Source organism: Pogoniulus pusillus, chromosome 3 (genome assembly GCF_015220805.1).
Source record: "Pogoniulus pusillus isolate bPogPus1 chromosome 3, bPogPus1.pri, whole genome shotgun sequence".
In the NCBI taxonomy this organism is placed as follows: Eukaryota; Metazoa; Chordata; class Aves; order Piciformes; family Lybiidae; genus Pogoniulus; species Pogoniulus pusillus.
Genome location: NC_087266.1, coordinates 41,483,016 through 41,495,574, shown reverse-complemented (window position 1 = coordinate 41,495,574; position 12,559 = coordinate 41,483,016). Strand labels below are relative to the sequence as shown.

At 40.5% G+C, this 12,559-nt stretch overlaps 1 long non-coding RNA gene across 2 annotated transcripts in view; it reads left to right on the top strand.

Moving 5' to 3' along the window:
- The window catches only part of LOC135191757 (uncharacterized), a 48,989-nt gene extending 36,748 nt beyond the window's left edge, over positions 1 to 12,241 (top strand). Inside the window, exons 1-3 of one of the 2 annotated variants that reach the window (XR_010308868.1) lie at positions 9,531 to 9,634; positions 9,757 to 9,960; positions 10,378 to 12,241. This is a non-coding gene — a long non-coding RNA (uncharacterized LOC135191757). Of the gene's footprint in view, positions 1 to 9,530; positions 9,635 to 9,756; positions 9,961 to 10,377 lie in introns of those variants that run through there. The other variant, XR_010308867.1, reaches the window with a different exon arrangement.
- The last annotated feature ends 318 nt before the right edge of the window (positions 12,242 to 12,559 follow it).

Below are 12,559 nucleotides of genomic sequence, written 5' to 3'. Positions count from 1 at the left end.
AATGGAGTAGCCTTAATTCCTAAAGAGCAGCAATAACTCCTCATGAGGAGTAAAATGCTCCTCATCTGCAATTATGTGTTCCCAGTTTGGAATGATTAGTGATTACTGAGTAACACTGATTCAAAATGAGCCAACATGGTGGCACAGGTTGATTGTGTTAGCTTAACCTGCTTTTTGCTAGCCGTGCCCCTGCGTCTCAGGCCAGGCTCTTACTAGTCATGCTGGCATGGTGGTGCCAAGGCTAGCTGCTAGCACCCTGTGCTTGACACTTTTTCCTCGCCAACTGCTCTCAGTGACCCTTACCTGCTCTCTTGACAGTTCTCTCCCCTTCCCTCCTCAGTCCTTCAGCTATGGCCTCCAGCTGTGTCCAGCACCACTGCCAAATCCTGCCTTTCCCACAGCCATGCTGAGCTGCTTCTTCCTCACAAAGCCCCCAGATGCCTTTTAGCTATCTAAAAAGTAACTTCTTCCCTTGGAACAATGCTTTCCATGACAACTTTTTTCTACTGCAGTGACACCTGAACATACATGAGAAGGCAAAACATTTATGCAATCAACAGTTGGATGCACAGCTAGGCTGAGACTGACCAGGGAGATTACTGCACATGTTTTTAAAAGTCCCTGACATAACTCTCCTGCCAGGAGGTTCTTTGATGTAGAAGCCATGTAGTTACATGGGTGCATAAGGCAAAATGAAATGAAGGTAAAAAAAATGGAATCACAGAATCATAGAATCAACCAGTTTGGAAGAGACCTCCAAGATCATCCAGTCCAACCTGTCCCCCAGCCCTATCCAGTCATCTAGACCATGGCACTGAGTGCCTCACCCAGTCTTTGCTTGAAGACCTCCAGGGACTGTGCCTCCACCACCTCCTGGGCAACCCATTCCAATGGGAAATCACTCTCTCTGTGAAGAACTTCGGATTTGGGGTGTTTCATTTCCACATTTTGACTTTTACACATTTTCATCAGTAAGGTCACTGGATAAATTTACCCTGTGTTTCTCTTCCTAGTGGTGGTTTGGGCCTGGCTGGGGGTCAGATGTCCACCAAAGCCACACTATCATTTCTCTTCTTAGATGGATAGGGGAGAAGAAAAATATAACAAGAGGCCTGTGGATCAAGCTAGAAGAATTTTAATAGGACAAAGGACATGTACAGAAGCAAGATCAAACCAAAGTATTATTTCCTACTTCCCATCAGCAGATGGTGTTCAGTCATTCCCCAGGAAGCAGGGTTTCACTATGAGTAGCAGCTTCTCCAGAGGACAAATGCTGTTAATGAATTGCCTCCTGCGGTTCCTTCTTCCTGCAGCTTTTATGTCTGAGCTGACATCATAGGCATGGAATACCCCTTTGGTCAGTTTGAGTCAGCTGGCCTGGCTGTGTCAGCTCTCAAGGCCATGCCCAGCTCTCAGCCAGCTGTTGTGGGGGTGAATGTTGAAAGAGCACAGCCTGAGTGCTGTGCAAACACTGCTCACTGGTCCCCAAAACACTGGTATGTTATCAACACCCAGCTACCGCTACAAAACACAGCACTATGAACGTGCTTAGGGGGAGGACTAACTCAAGTGTAGTAACTCCATCTCAACCAAATCAAATACAGTAGTGATGATGAGGACCTTCTTGACTGCTCCTGCATTTCTGAGGGAAAAAAAAAAATGTTCTTCCTAGACTTTTAGGAAAGCAAATTCTGGTTAATGACATCTGCCAAGTCTTAACATTTTTATACTGTCGGCAACATGTTATGTAGATTGAGATATGAAGCATTTTTATTTGAAGTCTTTTCCTCTACTGGGTTCTGTCACTCATCTCACCTCACTGTAGCACTGTTTTGTGTGATACATAACAGCATTGCTTTCCCTGACAAAGGAAAAGAAATTGAAAATACAAAAAACCCTAGCAAATATGTCACATCCTTGAGGAAGAGCTGAAGGAAACCCTTCAGAAGCAAGTGGGTCACATGTAATTATTCTAGGTCTTTCAAGATAAAATCCATCATATTACATTCTGAGGTTATCAATGTCTATTTGTTGACTGCACATAAAAAAAAAAGATCTTTTGGATTTAGCATCAAAGGACAGAGGTTTAAGAATGGCCTGATCAATAAGCTGAGGTTGTTTGATGCAAGTCCAGAAAAAAATCAGCTGCACAATTGATGGGGCCCATGCAGTGGCTGGTGAGACAAATTGTTCTGCTGGCAAAAGAGAAGTTTGGGTCAGAAAGGTCTATCTCAGACATTTTTTCTTATGATATTTCATTTTGAGCTTTACCAGCCACTGGACAAGCTAAATTTCCTTTGTGCTGTTCTAAAATAGAATGAAGGCTGGAATCACTCACAAATCTGGGCAATTATGTAAAGTATTAAAAGTTGCAATTTCATAGCCTGGTGTAACACACTGAAGTCAAATGGTTCTCATGAAGACAAATGGTCATCCCCCCAGTACATGACAGAGAGCTTTGCATACACGAGTAGGTGCCACAGTTTCCAGTTGTAGATGACTTCTGTAAACTGGTTCATACTGTAATGTATTGTTTGGGTGAATTCCAGCTGGAAAAGTCAGCTAAGAGCAGTTAAAATATAATTGCAAATTGAGTTTGTACTTTGTGGTAAAGACTTTTTGTGTATTTCTTGACTGCCATTTCTCATGTTTCAGTTTATTAGCTACAAATTATGGGAGAACAGAGACCTCTTCTCCCACATCCCAGGATGACTACATGGGTCTTTGTGTGTCCTTGTATCTAGAGGTGATAGCTTCTGAGTTGTGTTTTGTTACCTTTGCTGGATGGGAAATGGGGAGAAAACAGAGAAGAGATTGCAGTTGACTGGTCTTCCTCCAAATGTGATTATCTATACTGCTAGTATTTAAACAAGGTTGACTGATTCCTGCTGATCTCAGTCTCTTAGAGTTTGCTTAATTATCATATCTGACACTTGACTGCTGTAGACACAGGCACTAGGTTTAGATTGCCTTTTTACACATGCAGGGATCTTCATACTGTTCCATCCATACACTAATTGCTTCATATTAATTTTTTGGCCTTGCTATTTGCAGTATCGTTTTTTTCTGCTTCCTCTCAGTCTACCTTCATGCCAAATCTCTTATTGTTCACAGTATACAGAATAATCCTTTCCTGGAATGAGTCATAAGGCTATGATATCCTTCTCTTCATCCTGCTCAATTCTGTAATGGATCATACCAAAAATTAGCAGATGTCTCATGTCTAGGCAGAACAGCAGTTAGAGAAATATCTTATTTGTTCAGCTAAGAAAAGTAACAAGATACAGAGTTTTCTGTCTCTTACTTTAGTATGCTAAGCTTTGGTTCTTCATCTCTGTGGTAAGGCTTCTGCTTGGTGTTTGCTGCATGTCATGGTCTCTTGTGACTGTACAAATGGCAGAGCTGCCCAGAGTTCTTTGTGGTGTGTTTGTCTCCACACTGACACAGCACTGAGTGCTAGCACAGCTCAGCTTTTGGAGTGTCCTTGGTTCTTAGTACCTTGCAACTTCAAACTATTTCAGAATTAGCTTGCACTGAACAGCGGAGCATCCCCTTTTCTCTCCTGAGTCTCTCCCTGAAAACTGCCTTACCGAGTACTAGACTTACTGAACTTCTTGTTCTTTATGCTGAGCATGGTCTAACAATCATGAACTGTGGATGGGTAAGCTGTTTCTCTTTGGTTTTATGCTATGTCTGCGGTAGACTTCAGGTAATAAGCAGTACAGAGACAAGTTTTATGATCACGGAATCATAGGATGTTAGGAGCTGGAAGGGACCCAAAGCGATCATTGAGTCCAACCCCCCTGCTGGAGCAGGTCCATACAATCTATCTCAGGTCACAGAGGAACACATCCAATTGGGCCTTGAAAGTCTCCAGAGAAGGAGACTCCACAACCTCTCTGGGGAGCCTGTTCCAGTGCGTTTTGACCCTTACAATAAAGAAGTTCCCCCTTGTGTTGAGGTGGAACCTTCTGTGCTGCAGCTTTATATCCATTGCTCCTTGTCCTTGCTCACAGGGAGCAAGTGAGAAGAGCCTGTCCCCCATCTCCTGATACCCAGCCCTCAGATATTTATAGACATTTATTAAATCCTATCTGTCTTCTCTTCTCCAGACTAAAAAGCCTCAGGTCCCTCAGCCTGTCCTCATAAGACATGCCTTCCAGTCCCCTAATCATCATTGTAGCTCTCCGTTGGACCTTGTCAAGCAGATCTCTGTCCTTCTTAAATTGGGGAGCCCAAAACTAAACATAGTACTCAATATGGTGTCTCACCAGGGCAGAGTAGATGTGGAGGAGAGCATCCCTCAATCTGCTGGATACACTCTTCTTAATGCACCCCAGGACCCAATTAGCCCTCTTAGCCAATGATGAGCAGGGAAATCAGACATGACTATGGATCTGTTACCAGAATTAAACTCATTTTAAGATGACAAGGCTTTAAACCATGTTCATCTGCTGGAAATCAGAGACTTAAAGAGGGAGTAATTTTCCCTTGTTAGCTGCACATCAGACAGTATCAAAACTGTATTCTAATTATGTTGCAGTAGAGGCAGATAGAAGGAAAGCTGTCAAGCTTACATGCTTGCCACAGACAGAGTTAAACATATCAGCTGTCACTAATAGGGCTGATTCCTATGCTTACATGTAGGTATGCAGTGTCATTTGAGACACTGTAGGGTACTGCTCTAATACCAGTTGCCATTGATGATCTCCTTTTAAGTCCTGTGTTACATCTGCTAACATTTGGCTGATGCTTTTGAAATCTTAGAACATCCATCTAAAATGAAATTAAGCAACTATGTATGAAGACTACACTGACCTGCATTGAGTGAAGTAAGAACTTGTGTACCTAGTGCATAGGCGGTCTTCTGTATCTAGGTATCTATGGCCTGGGCCTGAATCCTGCCCTGTGTGTCTTGCAGCTAACTTACACATCAATTGAATTATTTCCTTTAAAATTATACTAAGACAGTGCCATCAAGGGAGAGAAGCAGGAGCAAGAACCATCGTGAGCTCTTGCTGTGAACTTGCCCATTGCAGCTGACTTATGTTCATGCTGCTGTGCGAAAGCTGAGTCCAGAGGCAGAGTAATGCCAGTTTACATGGAGGCAGGCAGTGCTGCAAACAGGTGACAGTTTTTTTGTCCTGGAGCTACAAAACTAAATACATCAGAAAGTATGGGGATGATTGTGCCTTCCCCCAGTACATCTAATTTTGCCTTCAGATAGGACTTGGGTGGGATATTTGGTTAAATCTTCCTACTCTCCACTGAGGCATCTATGTTTCATCTACTTAAATAAATTCACTTTCAGTAAGGCAACCAACAGAGGCGTTGGTTTGTTGTTGAGGTTCTTTTGTTTTGATGTTCTGGGGTTTTTTTTTGTGTGTGTGATGGGTTATTTGGATTATTGTTGTTATTTAACAGTGTATAATGGAAACACAGGCACAGACAGTATCTTTAACTGCCAATTTGTACACATAGTGTCAGCTAGTCCTACCACGAGGTTTTTCAGACTGCCATTCCCAGGTGATGTCTTGCTACCCTGCTGCTACCAGACCCTTAGCTGTATTTCAATATTGAGTGTTTTCCTTATATATAACTCTGTGGTTCAATGAATACAACACTGCAGTTATTTCTGTGGTGCTTATAGGGTGCTGAAATCACAGATTATTCTTTTGCATGAACTCTGATCATTCTTCTGGACAGTACATTTCCAGATGCCATCTTTAATTTGTGATATTAATACTAAACTTCATCACTGTTCAGTGGTTTTACTGAAGTATTTACATATAGATTAGTGAAGTAATTTTTTCTAGAGCATTGAAAGCTCTCCAGGCCTAATTGGAATCGTAAACTTAACCACAGTATCTGTATGCCATGAATATGTTTTTTGCTGATGAAATGGCCTTGGAGGTTTACTTTCAAAACAAATTGAGTGTATTTCCTCTGCCTCGTATATTTAGCTCTGACTATTTGGAAAATGAGTTGGGCAAGTGAGATGTTTTGAATGGGCAACAGTGAGTGCATTCTGAGGTTTTCCTTCCACATCGGCAATCTTTTGTGACAGATGAACTATCTCAGTGAGTTTTATATATATAAAAAAACACAATTTAAAATAACAAACTGATTTGTTAAGACATACATTTCTTTATTATGTAAAAAATCCTCTTTCCAGAGTGATAGCTTTAGATACATAAAGTGCCCTTTCATTTTATATTAAAATAGAAAGATGGACCTGTTACGGAAGACTTGGACCACTACTATTAATTATCTGATTTGAAGATCACCTCTGGTGTTAAAAAGATTTATATTAATCTGTACTTGATAGATTCAGAAGGATTAAAGGAGTGAAGGAGAGCGAATAAAAAAAGAACAACTTCCTGGCTTCATTGTTAGATGACCTTGTGCCATGGTACATTTAAATTGCTTACTTCCTATAACTCCATAAAGTTCTGTGTTTTCATTTTCTGGATTAGATTGAAGTGTCAACTGTTTTTGATGAATTACTCTAGTAATATATGTTCGTGTTCTTCTTTGCTCCTTTTTTTTAAATGTATTTATTTATATATGTCCAGTGTAATTTAGCTCACCTGAAAAAGCTTTTTGGTGAAAAAAATAATTACAGTTTTAGGAAATATTTTTGTGTTTATTTTTTTCCTAAATGCCTTTATATGTTCAGCTGTTTTAAAAAAATGTCAAATTAAAGGTTTATGCCAAAAGTGCTGGTATTCCATGTCTAAATTTCAGCATAGTTTGTGGGGGGAAAAAAAGAGTTATGCAAGTAAAATGAACAAGTTATTACAATTAGCAATTTAAACCTTTAACTTGATCTGTGTGAAACACTACTGAAATCAGAAGGTCTCTTTGCAAGAGCAAGGATTTTCCCTTACTATTAGGATTGGGGTTGCCTTTATTTATTGCTGAAAGGTGCAGAGGGAAGAAGAAGGCTTTAAGTACTTTGCTTCTGTTATTGAAGATTCTCACTGATGCAGAACTTGAAAGAACAGCAAATAAAATCAAGACACATTTATATACAGTATGTGTATAAGTGACAGGAATTACAATGGTCTGTATATACATACAGTGCTTTATAGCCTCACATCAGAAAGGGCTTTAGTTGAGTGTATTTTGTGCTGATAGAGATCAATAGATTTAACTTATACTATTAATCTATTTTTTTTTTCAGGTTAAAGTGGTATAAAGGGCAACAGCTTCTCTCTGTGTTAGACAGCTGTGATGTGTTAAACTGCAGTGAACATCTTTTATGCATAAGCAAATGAACAAAGTCTTTCAGTATGACAATAAAGTGCAAGTTTGGAATTCTTAACATTGCAATTCAAAGTGAAGACGTTTGAGTTGTTTTCAGGTTTTGTTTTGTCTTAAAGAAAACTCCAATCTGAGATAAATGGTTTGGGGTGTTGGTGCTGTTGTTATTGTTTGGGGTTTTTTAGTTTTGTGTTGTGGTTTTATATTTTTCTCTTTTTCTGAAAGAACAGAGCGAACTTGGAGAAGTCTGATCACAGGAATTCTATTGCTGCAACTTTGGCCAGTGTGAAAAATACTAAACAGAGCTAATAAAATACATCAAAATACTTCCACATATTTTACATTTTTCCTCATTTCAGAAGCTGTCATAAGGTAATTAATTGCACTATATTTTACAGGGGAAGTTGATTTCTTCTCCCAGGCAACCAGCAATGGAACAAGGGGACACAGTCTCAAGTTGTGCCAGGGGAAGGTCTAGGCTGGATGTTAGGAGGAAGTTGTTGTCAGAGAGAGTGATTTGCATTGGAATGGGCTGCCCAGGGAGGTGGTGGAGTCACCATCCCTGGAGGTGTTCAAGAAAAGACTGGCTGAGGCACTTAGTGCCATGGTCTAGTTGATTGGACAGGGCTGGGTGCTAGGTTGGACTAGCCACACTGTTCCTGATGCAGACCAGGATGCCATTGGCTCTCTTGGCCACCTGGGCACACTGCTGGCTCATCTTCAGCCTACTATCTGCCAGTACCCCTAGGTCCCTTTCTTCCTGGCTGCTCTCCAGCCACTCAGTCCCCAGCCTGTAGCACTGCTTGGGGTTGTTGTGGCCAAAGTGCAGAACCCTGCACTTGGCCTTGTTAAATCTCATCCCACTGGCCTCTGCCCACCCATCCAGCCTGTCTAGGTCCCTCTGCAGGTCTCTCCTACCTCTCCAACCTGCCGCTCTTTGCCAGTGGTATTCTGTCATTAACTTCACTGATTAACACTGGAGTAGTTGTGACTTTGCTGGCTGCTTGTTTTGATGCTTCTTCCAATTGTTTTTAAATTATAACTGTAGTTTTGGAGGCACAAATATGTTGCCACAGAGAGAAAACATGTCTGCATAGGAAGGGTTGGCTCTAAGGAACATCACTTTGAGCAGCTCATAAGCCAATTGCTTTGTTCCTAGGAAGTGAGTTAAAAAATCTTGTAAGACTCTGCCAAGTAGATGTGAAAGATCATAGATCTAGATGTAGATCTATGGCCCAGAAATTCTGGTCTGAACCATTCTGTCTTGCCTTATTTTTGTAGTATGTGCCTAGATTGTTGGCTGAGAGGTAGAGAAGGGAAGAGGCTGAAGACGGGCTTAGGGAGGAAAGTCTTCATGGATTTCCTGAGTGGAAAGATAGAATCATAGAATGGTTTAGATTGGAAGGGAAATCAATGATTATCTAGTTCCAACCCCCTGCCATAAGCAGGGACACCTCCCACTAGAACAGGTCTCTCAAGGCCTCATCCAACTTGGCCTTGAACATCTCCAGGGAGGGAGTGTCCACAACCTCCCTGGGCAATCTGCTCCAGTGTCTCACCACCCTCACTGTAAAGAACCCTTTCCTAACATCTAGTTTGAATCTCCCCTCTTCCAGTTTAAACCCATTACCCCTCATCCTGTCATTACATAGATTTCTTCAGTTAGTGCAAAGATGGGAGGAAGTTCTTCACAGGGGCCCATTTCAACTGCGTCAAGTAACAATGAGAACTGCTCCCTGACATTGCAGCTTAACTGTAGATATTTGTAATATTTCAGGATGTTTCTTGGAATGTTTCTGGACTGGGAACAGTTTAGAAGCTGTGGGACTGATTTCAGTAGAGTTTGCATGCAGATTATCTGGTTTTGAGGGTTGAAGAGTTTAACACCATCAAGGTAGATCCTTCTGCACTAGGTATCAGTCTCAGAAATCTTCCCAGGATAAATTATATGCTGACACAGGTGTAGTTTAAATTGCCTCCTGCACAAAATAAAAGTACTTTGAAAGCTGAAGTGTTAAATCACTTAGGTACTGCTGCTTAGGTATGATGATGGCAGCACAGGGCAAGAACAAGCCTCTAGAGGCATCCTCATCCCAGGGTTTCTGTCAAGTTTCTTGAGAGCTTGAGAGTAAAAAGATGGTTGAACTCAATAATCTCAGAGACCTTTTTTAACCAAAACAATTCTATGATTCTATGATGATATGAATTTTAGGAGGGATTGCTGCTGTGAGTTGATTGATCCACCAATGGAAATAAGGCACTAAAATGCCAGCCATAATAAAGAAAGAAAACCAGTGGAAATATCATTTCAACGTCACCAATACAATAACTTGAAACCCACAACAAACTAAACATCATTGCACACAAAGTATGTTTCCCATCTTGTTGGAAATTGCCATGTTTGAGGTGGCCTGAAATTGCAAATGTATCCTGTTTGGAAGTGTAAATATATTTTCAAACCCAGTGCTTTCTATGTCTTCCAATTTCCAGGAAAATGGAAGTGGAATGGCAGTGGAAGAGGCAACTACTTGAGCATCTTGCAGTGTCTTCTAAGGATGATACGTGATTGCTATTCATTCACCTGTGGCACTCTGGAAAAAGCAGAATCTTGTGGGAAGACTCTGGACTTGGCAGTCTTGATGGCAACTGGGCTTTCAGAAAGGGAAAACAGGACTGTATTGTTCCCAATATGTGGTAAGTGGAGAAAACTGCCTAAACCCAAGTGCTGCTGATTGCTTTATTGTTTTAAACCTTTAAAATCAGCCATGAGGTATTGGGCTTGAACCAACTCACAGTATCATGATCTATGGAGGTCCCTTCCAACCTCTAGCATCCTGTGTTCATGCTGCCTTAGTTTCAAAGCAAAAACCTGCTGCATCTTTTCTTAAATATCCTAAGGATATACTCTGCTGTTAGTCTGTTTCTATCATCTACCATCTTTGTTATCTACTTGTACTTTTTGTGTCTTTTCTTTCTTTTTTCTTAATTGTGCATATATTATCCCTTCTCCTCCTGCACCTGGAATTTCACACTGCTTATATATCTTTTTTTATTTCTCTCTCAGTATCTTTTTCAGATCGTCTGTTTTCTGTGTTCTTTTTCTCCTCCTAGGGTACATACTTTTGGAGAATACACATCACCCTTGGATATGCAGTAATTGCTTTCTGAACAGTTTCCATTTGCTCTGTGTCCTTCCTTCCTCCCACTCCTCCCATTAGACGCTTAACCGACTGGATCCTCTCCAGCACTTCCCCATTCTTCTACATTCAAAGTCCTTGGGGGTTTTTATTCCTCTTGCAGGTTCAGTCTGCAGTAATGAATCCAACTGGATTATGGTCATTAGTGAGTCCTCCACCTCTGTCTCCTAACAGCTGCACTGTTGAAAGTCAGAACTTTTGTCTTTTTTTGCCACCTTTTAATACATTGAGGATATGGTACATGACTGTTACTTGATTTATTTCTCTCTTTGTGTCCCTGTTCCTGTGTGTCTGGCTAGCTGAAATCTCCTCTTATTAGTTTTGACATTTTGCTATATCTCATAATCTTCTTGTTCTTTCTGATGGTATTTTTTCTAGTTTATACCCAGTCCGTACTGCCACCTCACTCCCCCTATTGTCTCGAATTTTGAGCCGTGATGATCCTGTCAAACAACTGCAAAAACTTTTGCCTTCTTCAAAGTTTCAGCCTGTCAGAAAGAAAGAGTTTTGAAGTAAGCCATTACAACCTGAGCGGTGTCTGGCTTAGCAGAGCACTTTCTCTCACCTGCAGCTCCCTCCTGCAGCGTTTCCAGAGCTCTGGCCCCAAATCAAGCAATCAAGTACACGCTTAAGTTCAGTCATGTGAGGAGCACTGTTAACCCAATAGGGCTACTTATGTGCTTAAAATTGGCATGGGATTAAAAGCTTTGGCAATTCAAAATATTGGAGCTGTGATTTTAATGCAGCTGGGTTAATGAAGACTCTACATCCCTGTGATGGGAAGGGTGCACGGTAACTCGCTCTGGTAGACATTCAAGTGTGAAGGCAGAGAATTCAATCCCACACCTAGGTCTTAATAATGTGTGTCTGTGTGCATTTGCATACACACACAGAGTTGTAGGGAGTACAGCACTGTATTTGCAAACATCGAGATTGTAAAAGGAAATGTAAAGAGTCTAAGCCTTATTCATTGCCTATAGATGCACTAAGAAATTCCCATTGACTTTAGTAGGCACAGTTTGGGGACTGAGACAAATACTGTGACAGCATTTATCAAACAGCTCCATACCATGGACGTATCTCTCACTGCAGTTTAACTTTATGTGTCTTATACCTTATGCACTAACTTTACAGAGAGCAGTAGGTTGAGTAAACATCCTTATTCTGGATTGCGCCTGAAGTAATGTTTAATGAAGCATGTGTAAATCGTTCCAATTTTCCTATCCTTCATCCTACCTCTTGCTCAGAATCTTTAAACATTAGAGTCCTAATCCTACTAAGCATTTAAATAATTATGTATCAGCCTCTTCCATCATATATGACTTAGCAAATGGTGGTTTTGTCTATTGTATTCCAGGTGTAGGGTGAATATTGTCAAAACTCCTATCCATATGAGACAAGGATGTTTGTTCTAATCCATCTCTTGTAGTTTTCAGTGATGTTCTGCAGAAAACTAAATCACCTCTGAAAACTGAATTCTCTGGGTGAAATTACGTATTGTCACATTCATTTTGTTACAAATGTATATATCGGCTTAGATTTATTTTAGCATGGCCTTATGCTTTCCAAATTCAGGTTTTAAAGGTTCACTCTGAATAGTATCTCAGAAAAATGCATCTGAAGAGACAGTTGGATCTCATTTATAAGCGTCTCGCACTTTCTGCCTTATGCCATAATAAATGTTCTTGACTGTAAGATTTTAGATGAGATCAATTGTACTTCCAACTTATCCCCTTCTCTATTGTCAAGTCTGGGAAAAAAGAAAAAGATGATTTCTTTTCCACAGCCTTTTAAAAAAGCAGGACTTGACTCATTTTTTGAAGTTGATCATTTAATTTTGTTTTGGAATTACTGCTTAAATTCCCATTTGCAGGGTGGCATTTATTATAACAAGCAGAGCTGCACACACCACAGCCTCTTTCTTTCACTGCCATGAACTACTTGCCATTGCAAAGAAATTTGTCTCCAAAGTTTTCTTTTGTAATATTTCCTAGTTTTTAATGGTTATCTTCAGCAGGTGATTGTAAAAACTGAATTCCTAACATTCAGAAAGAGCTCTAGATTCAAAGTATCCTTTTATGATCTTTGCAAAGAAG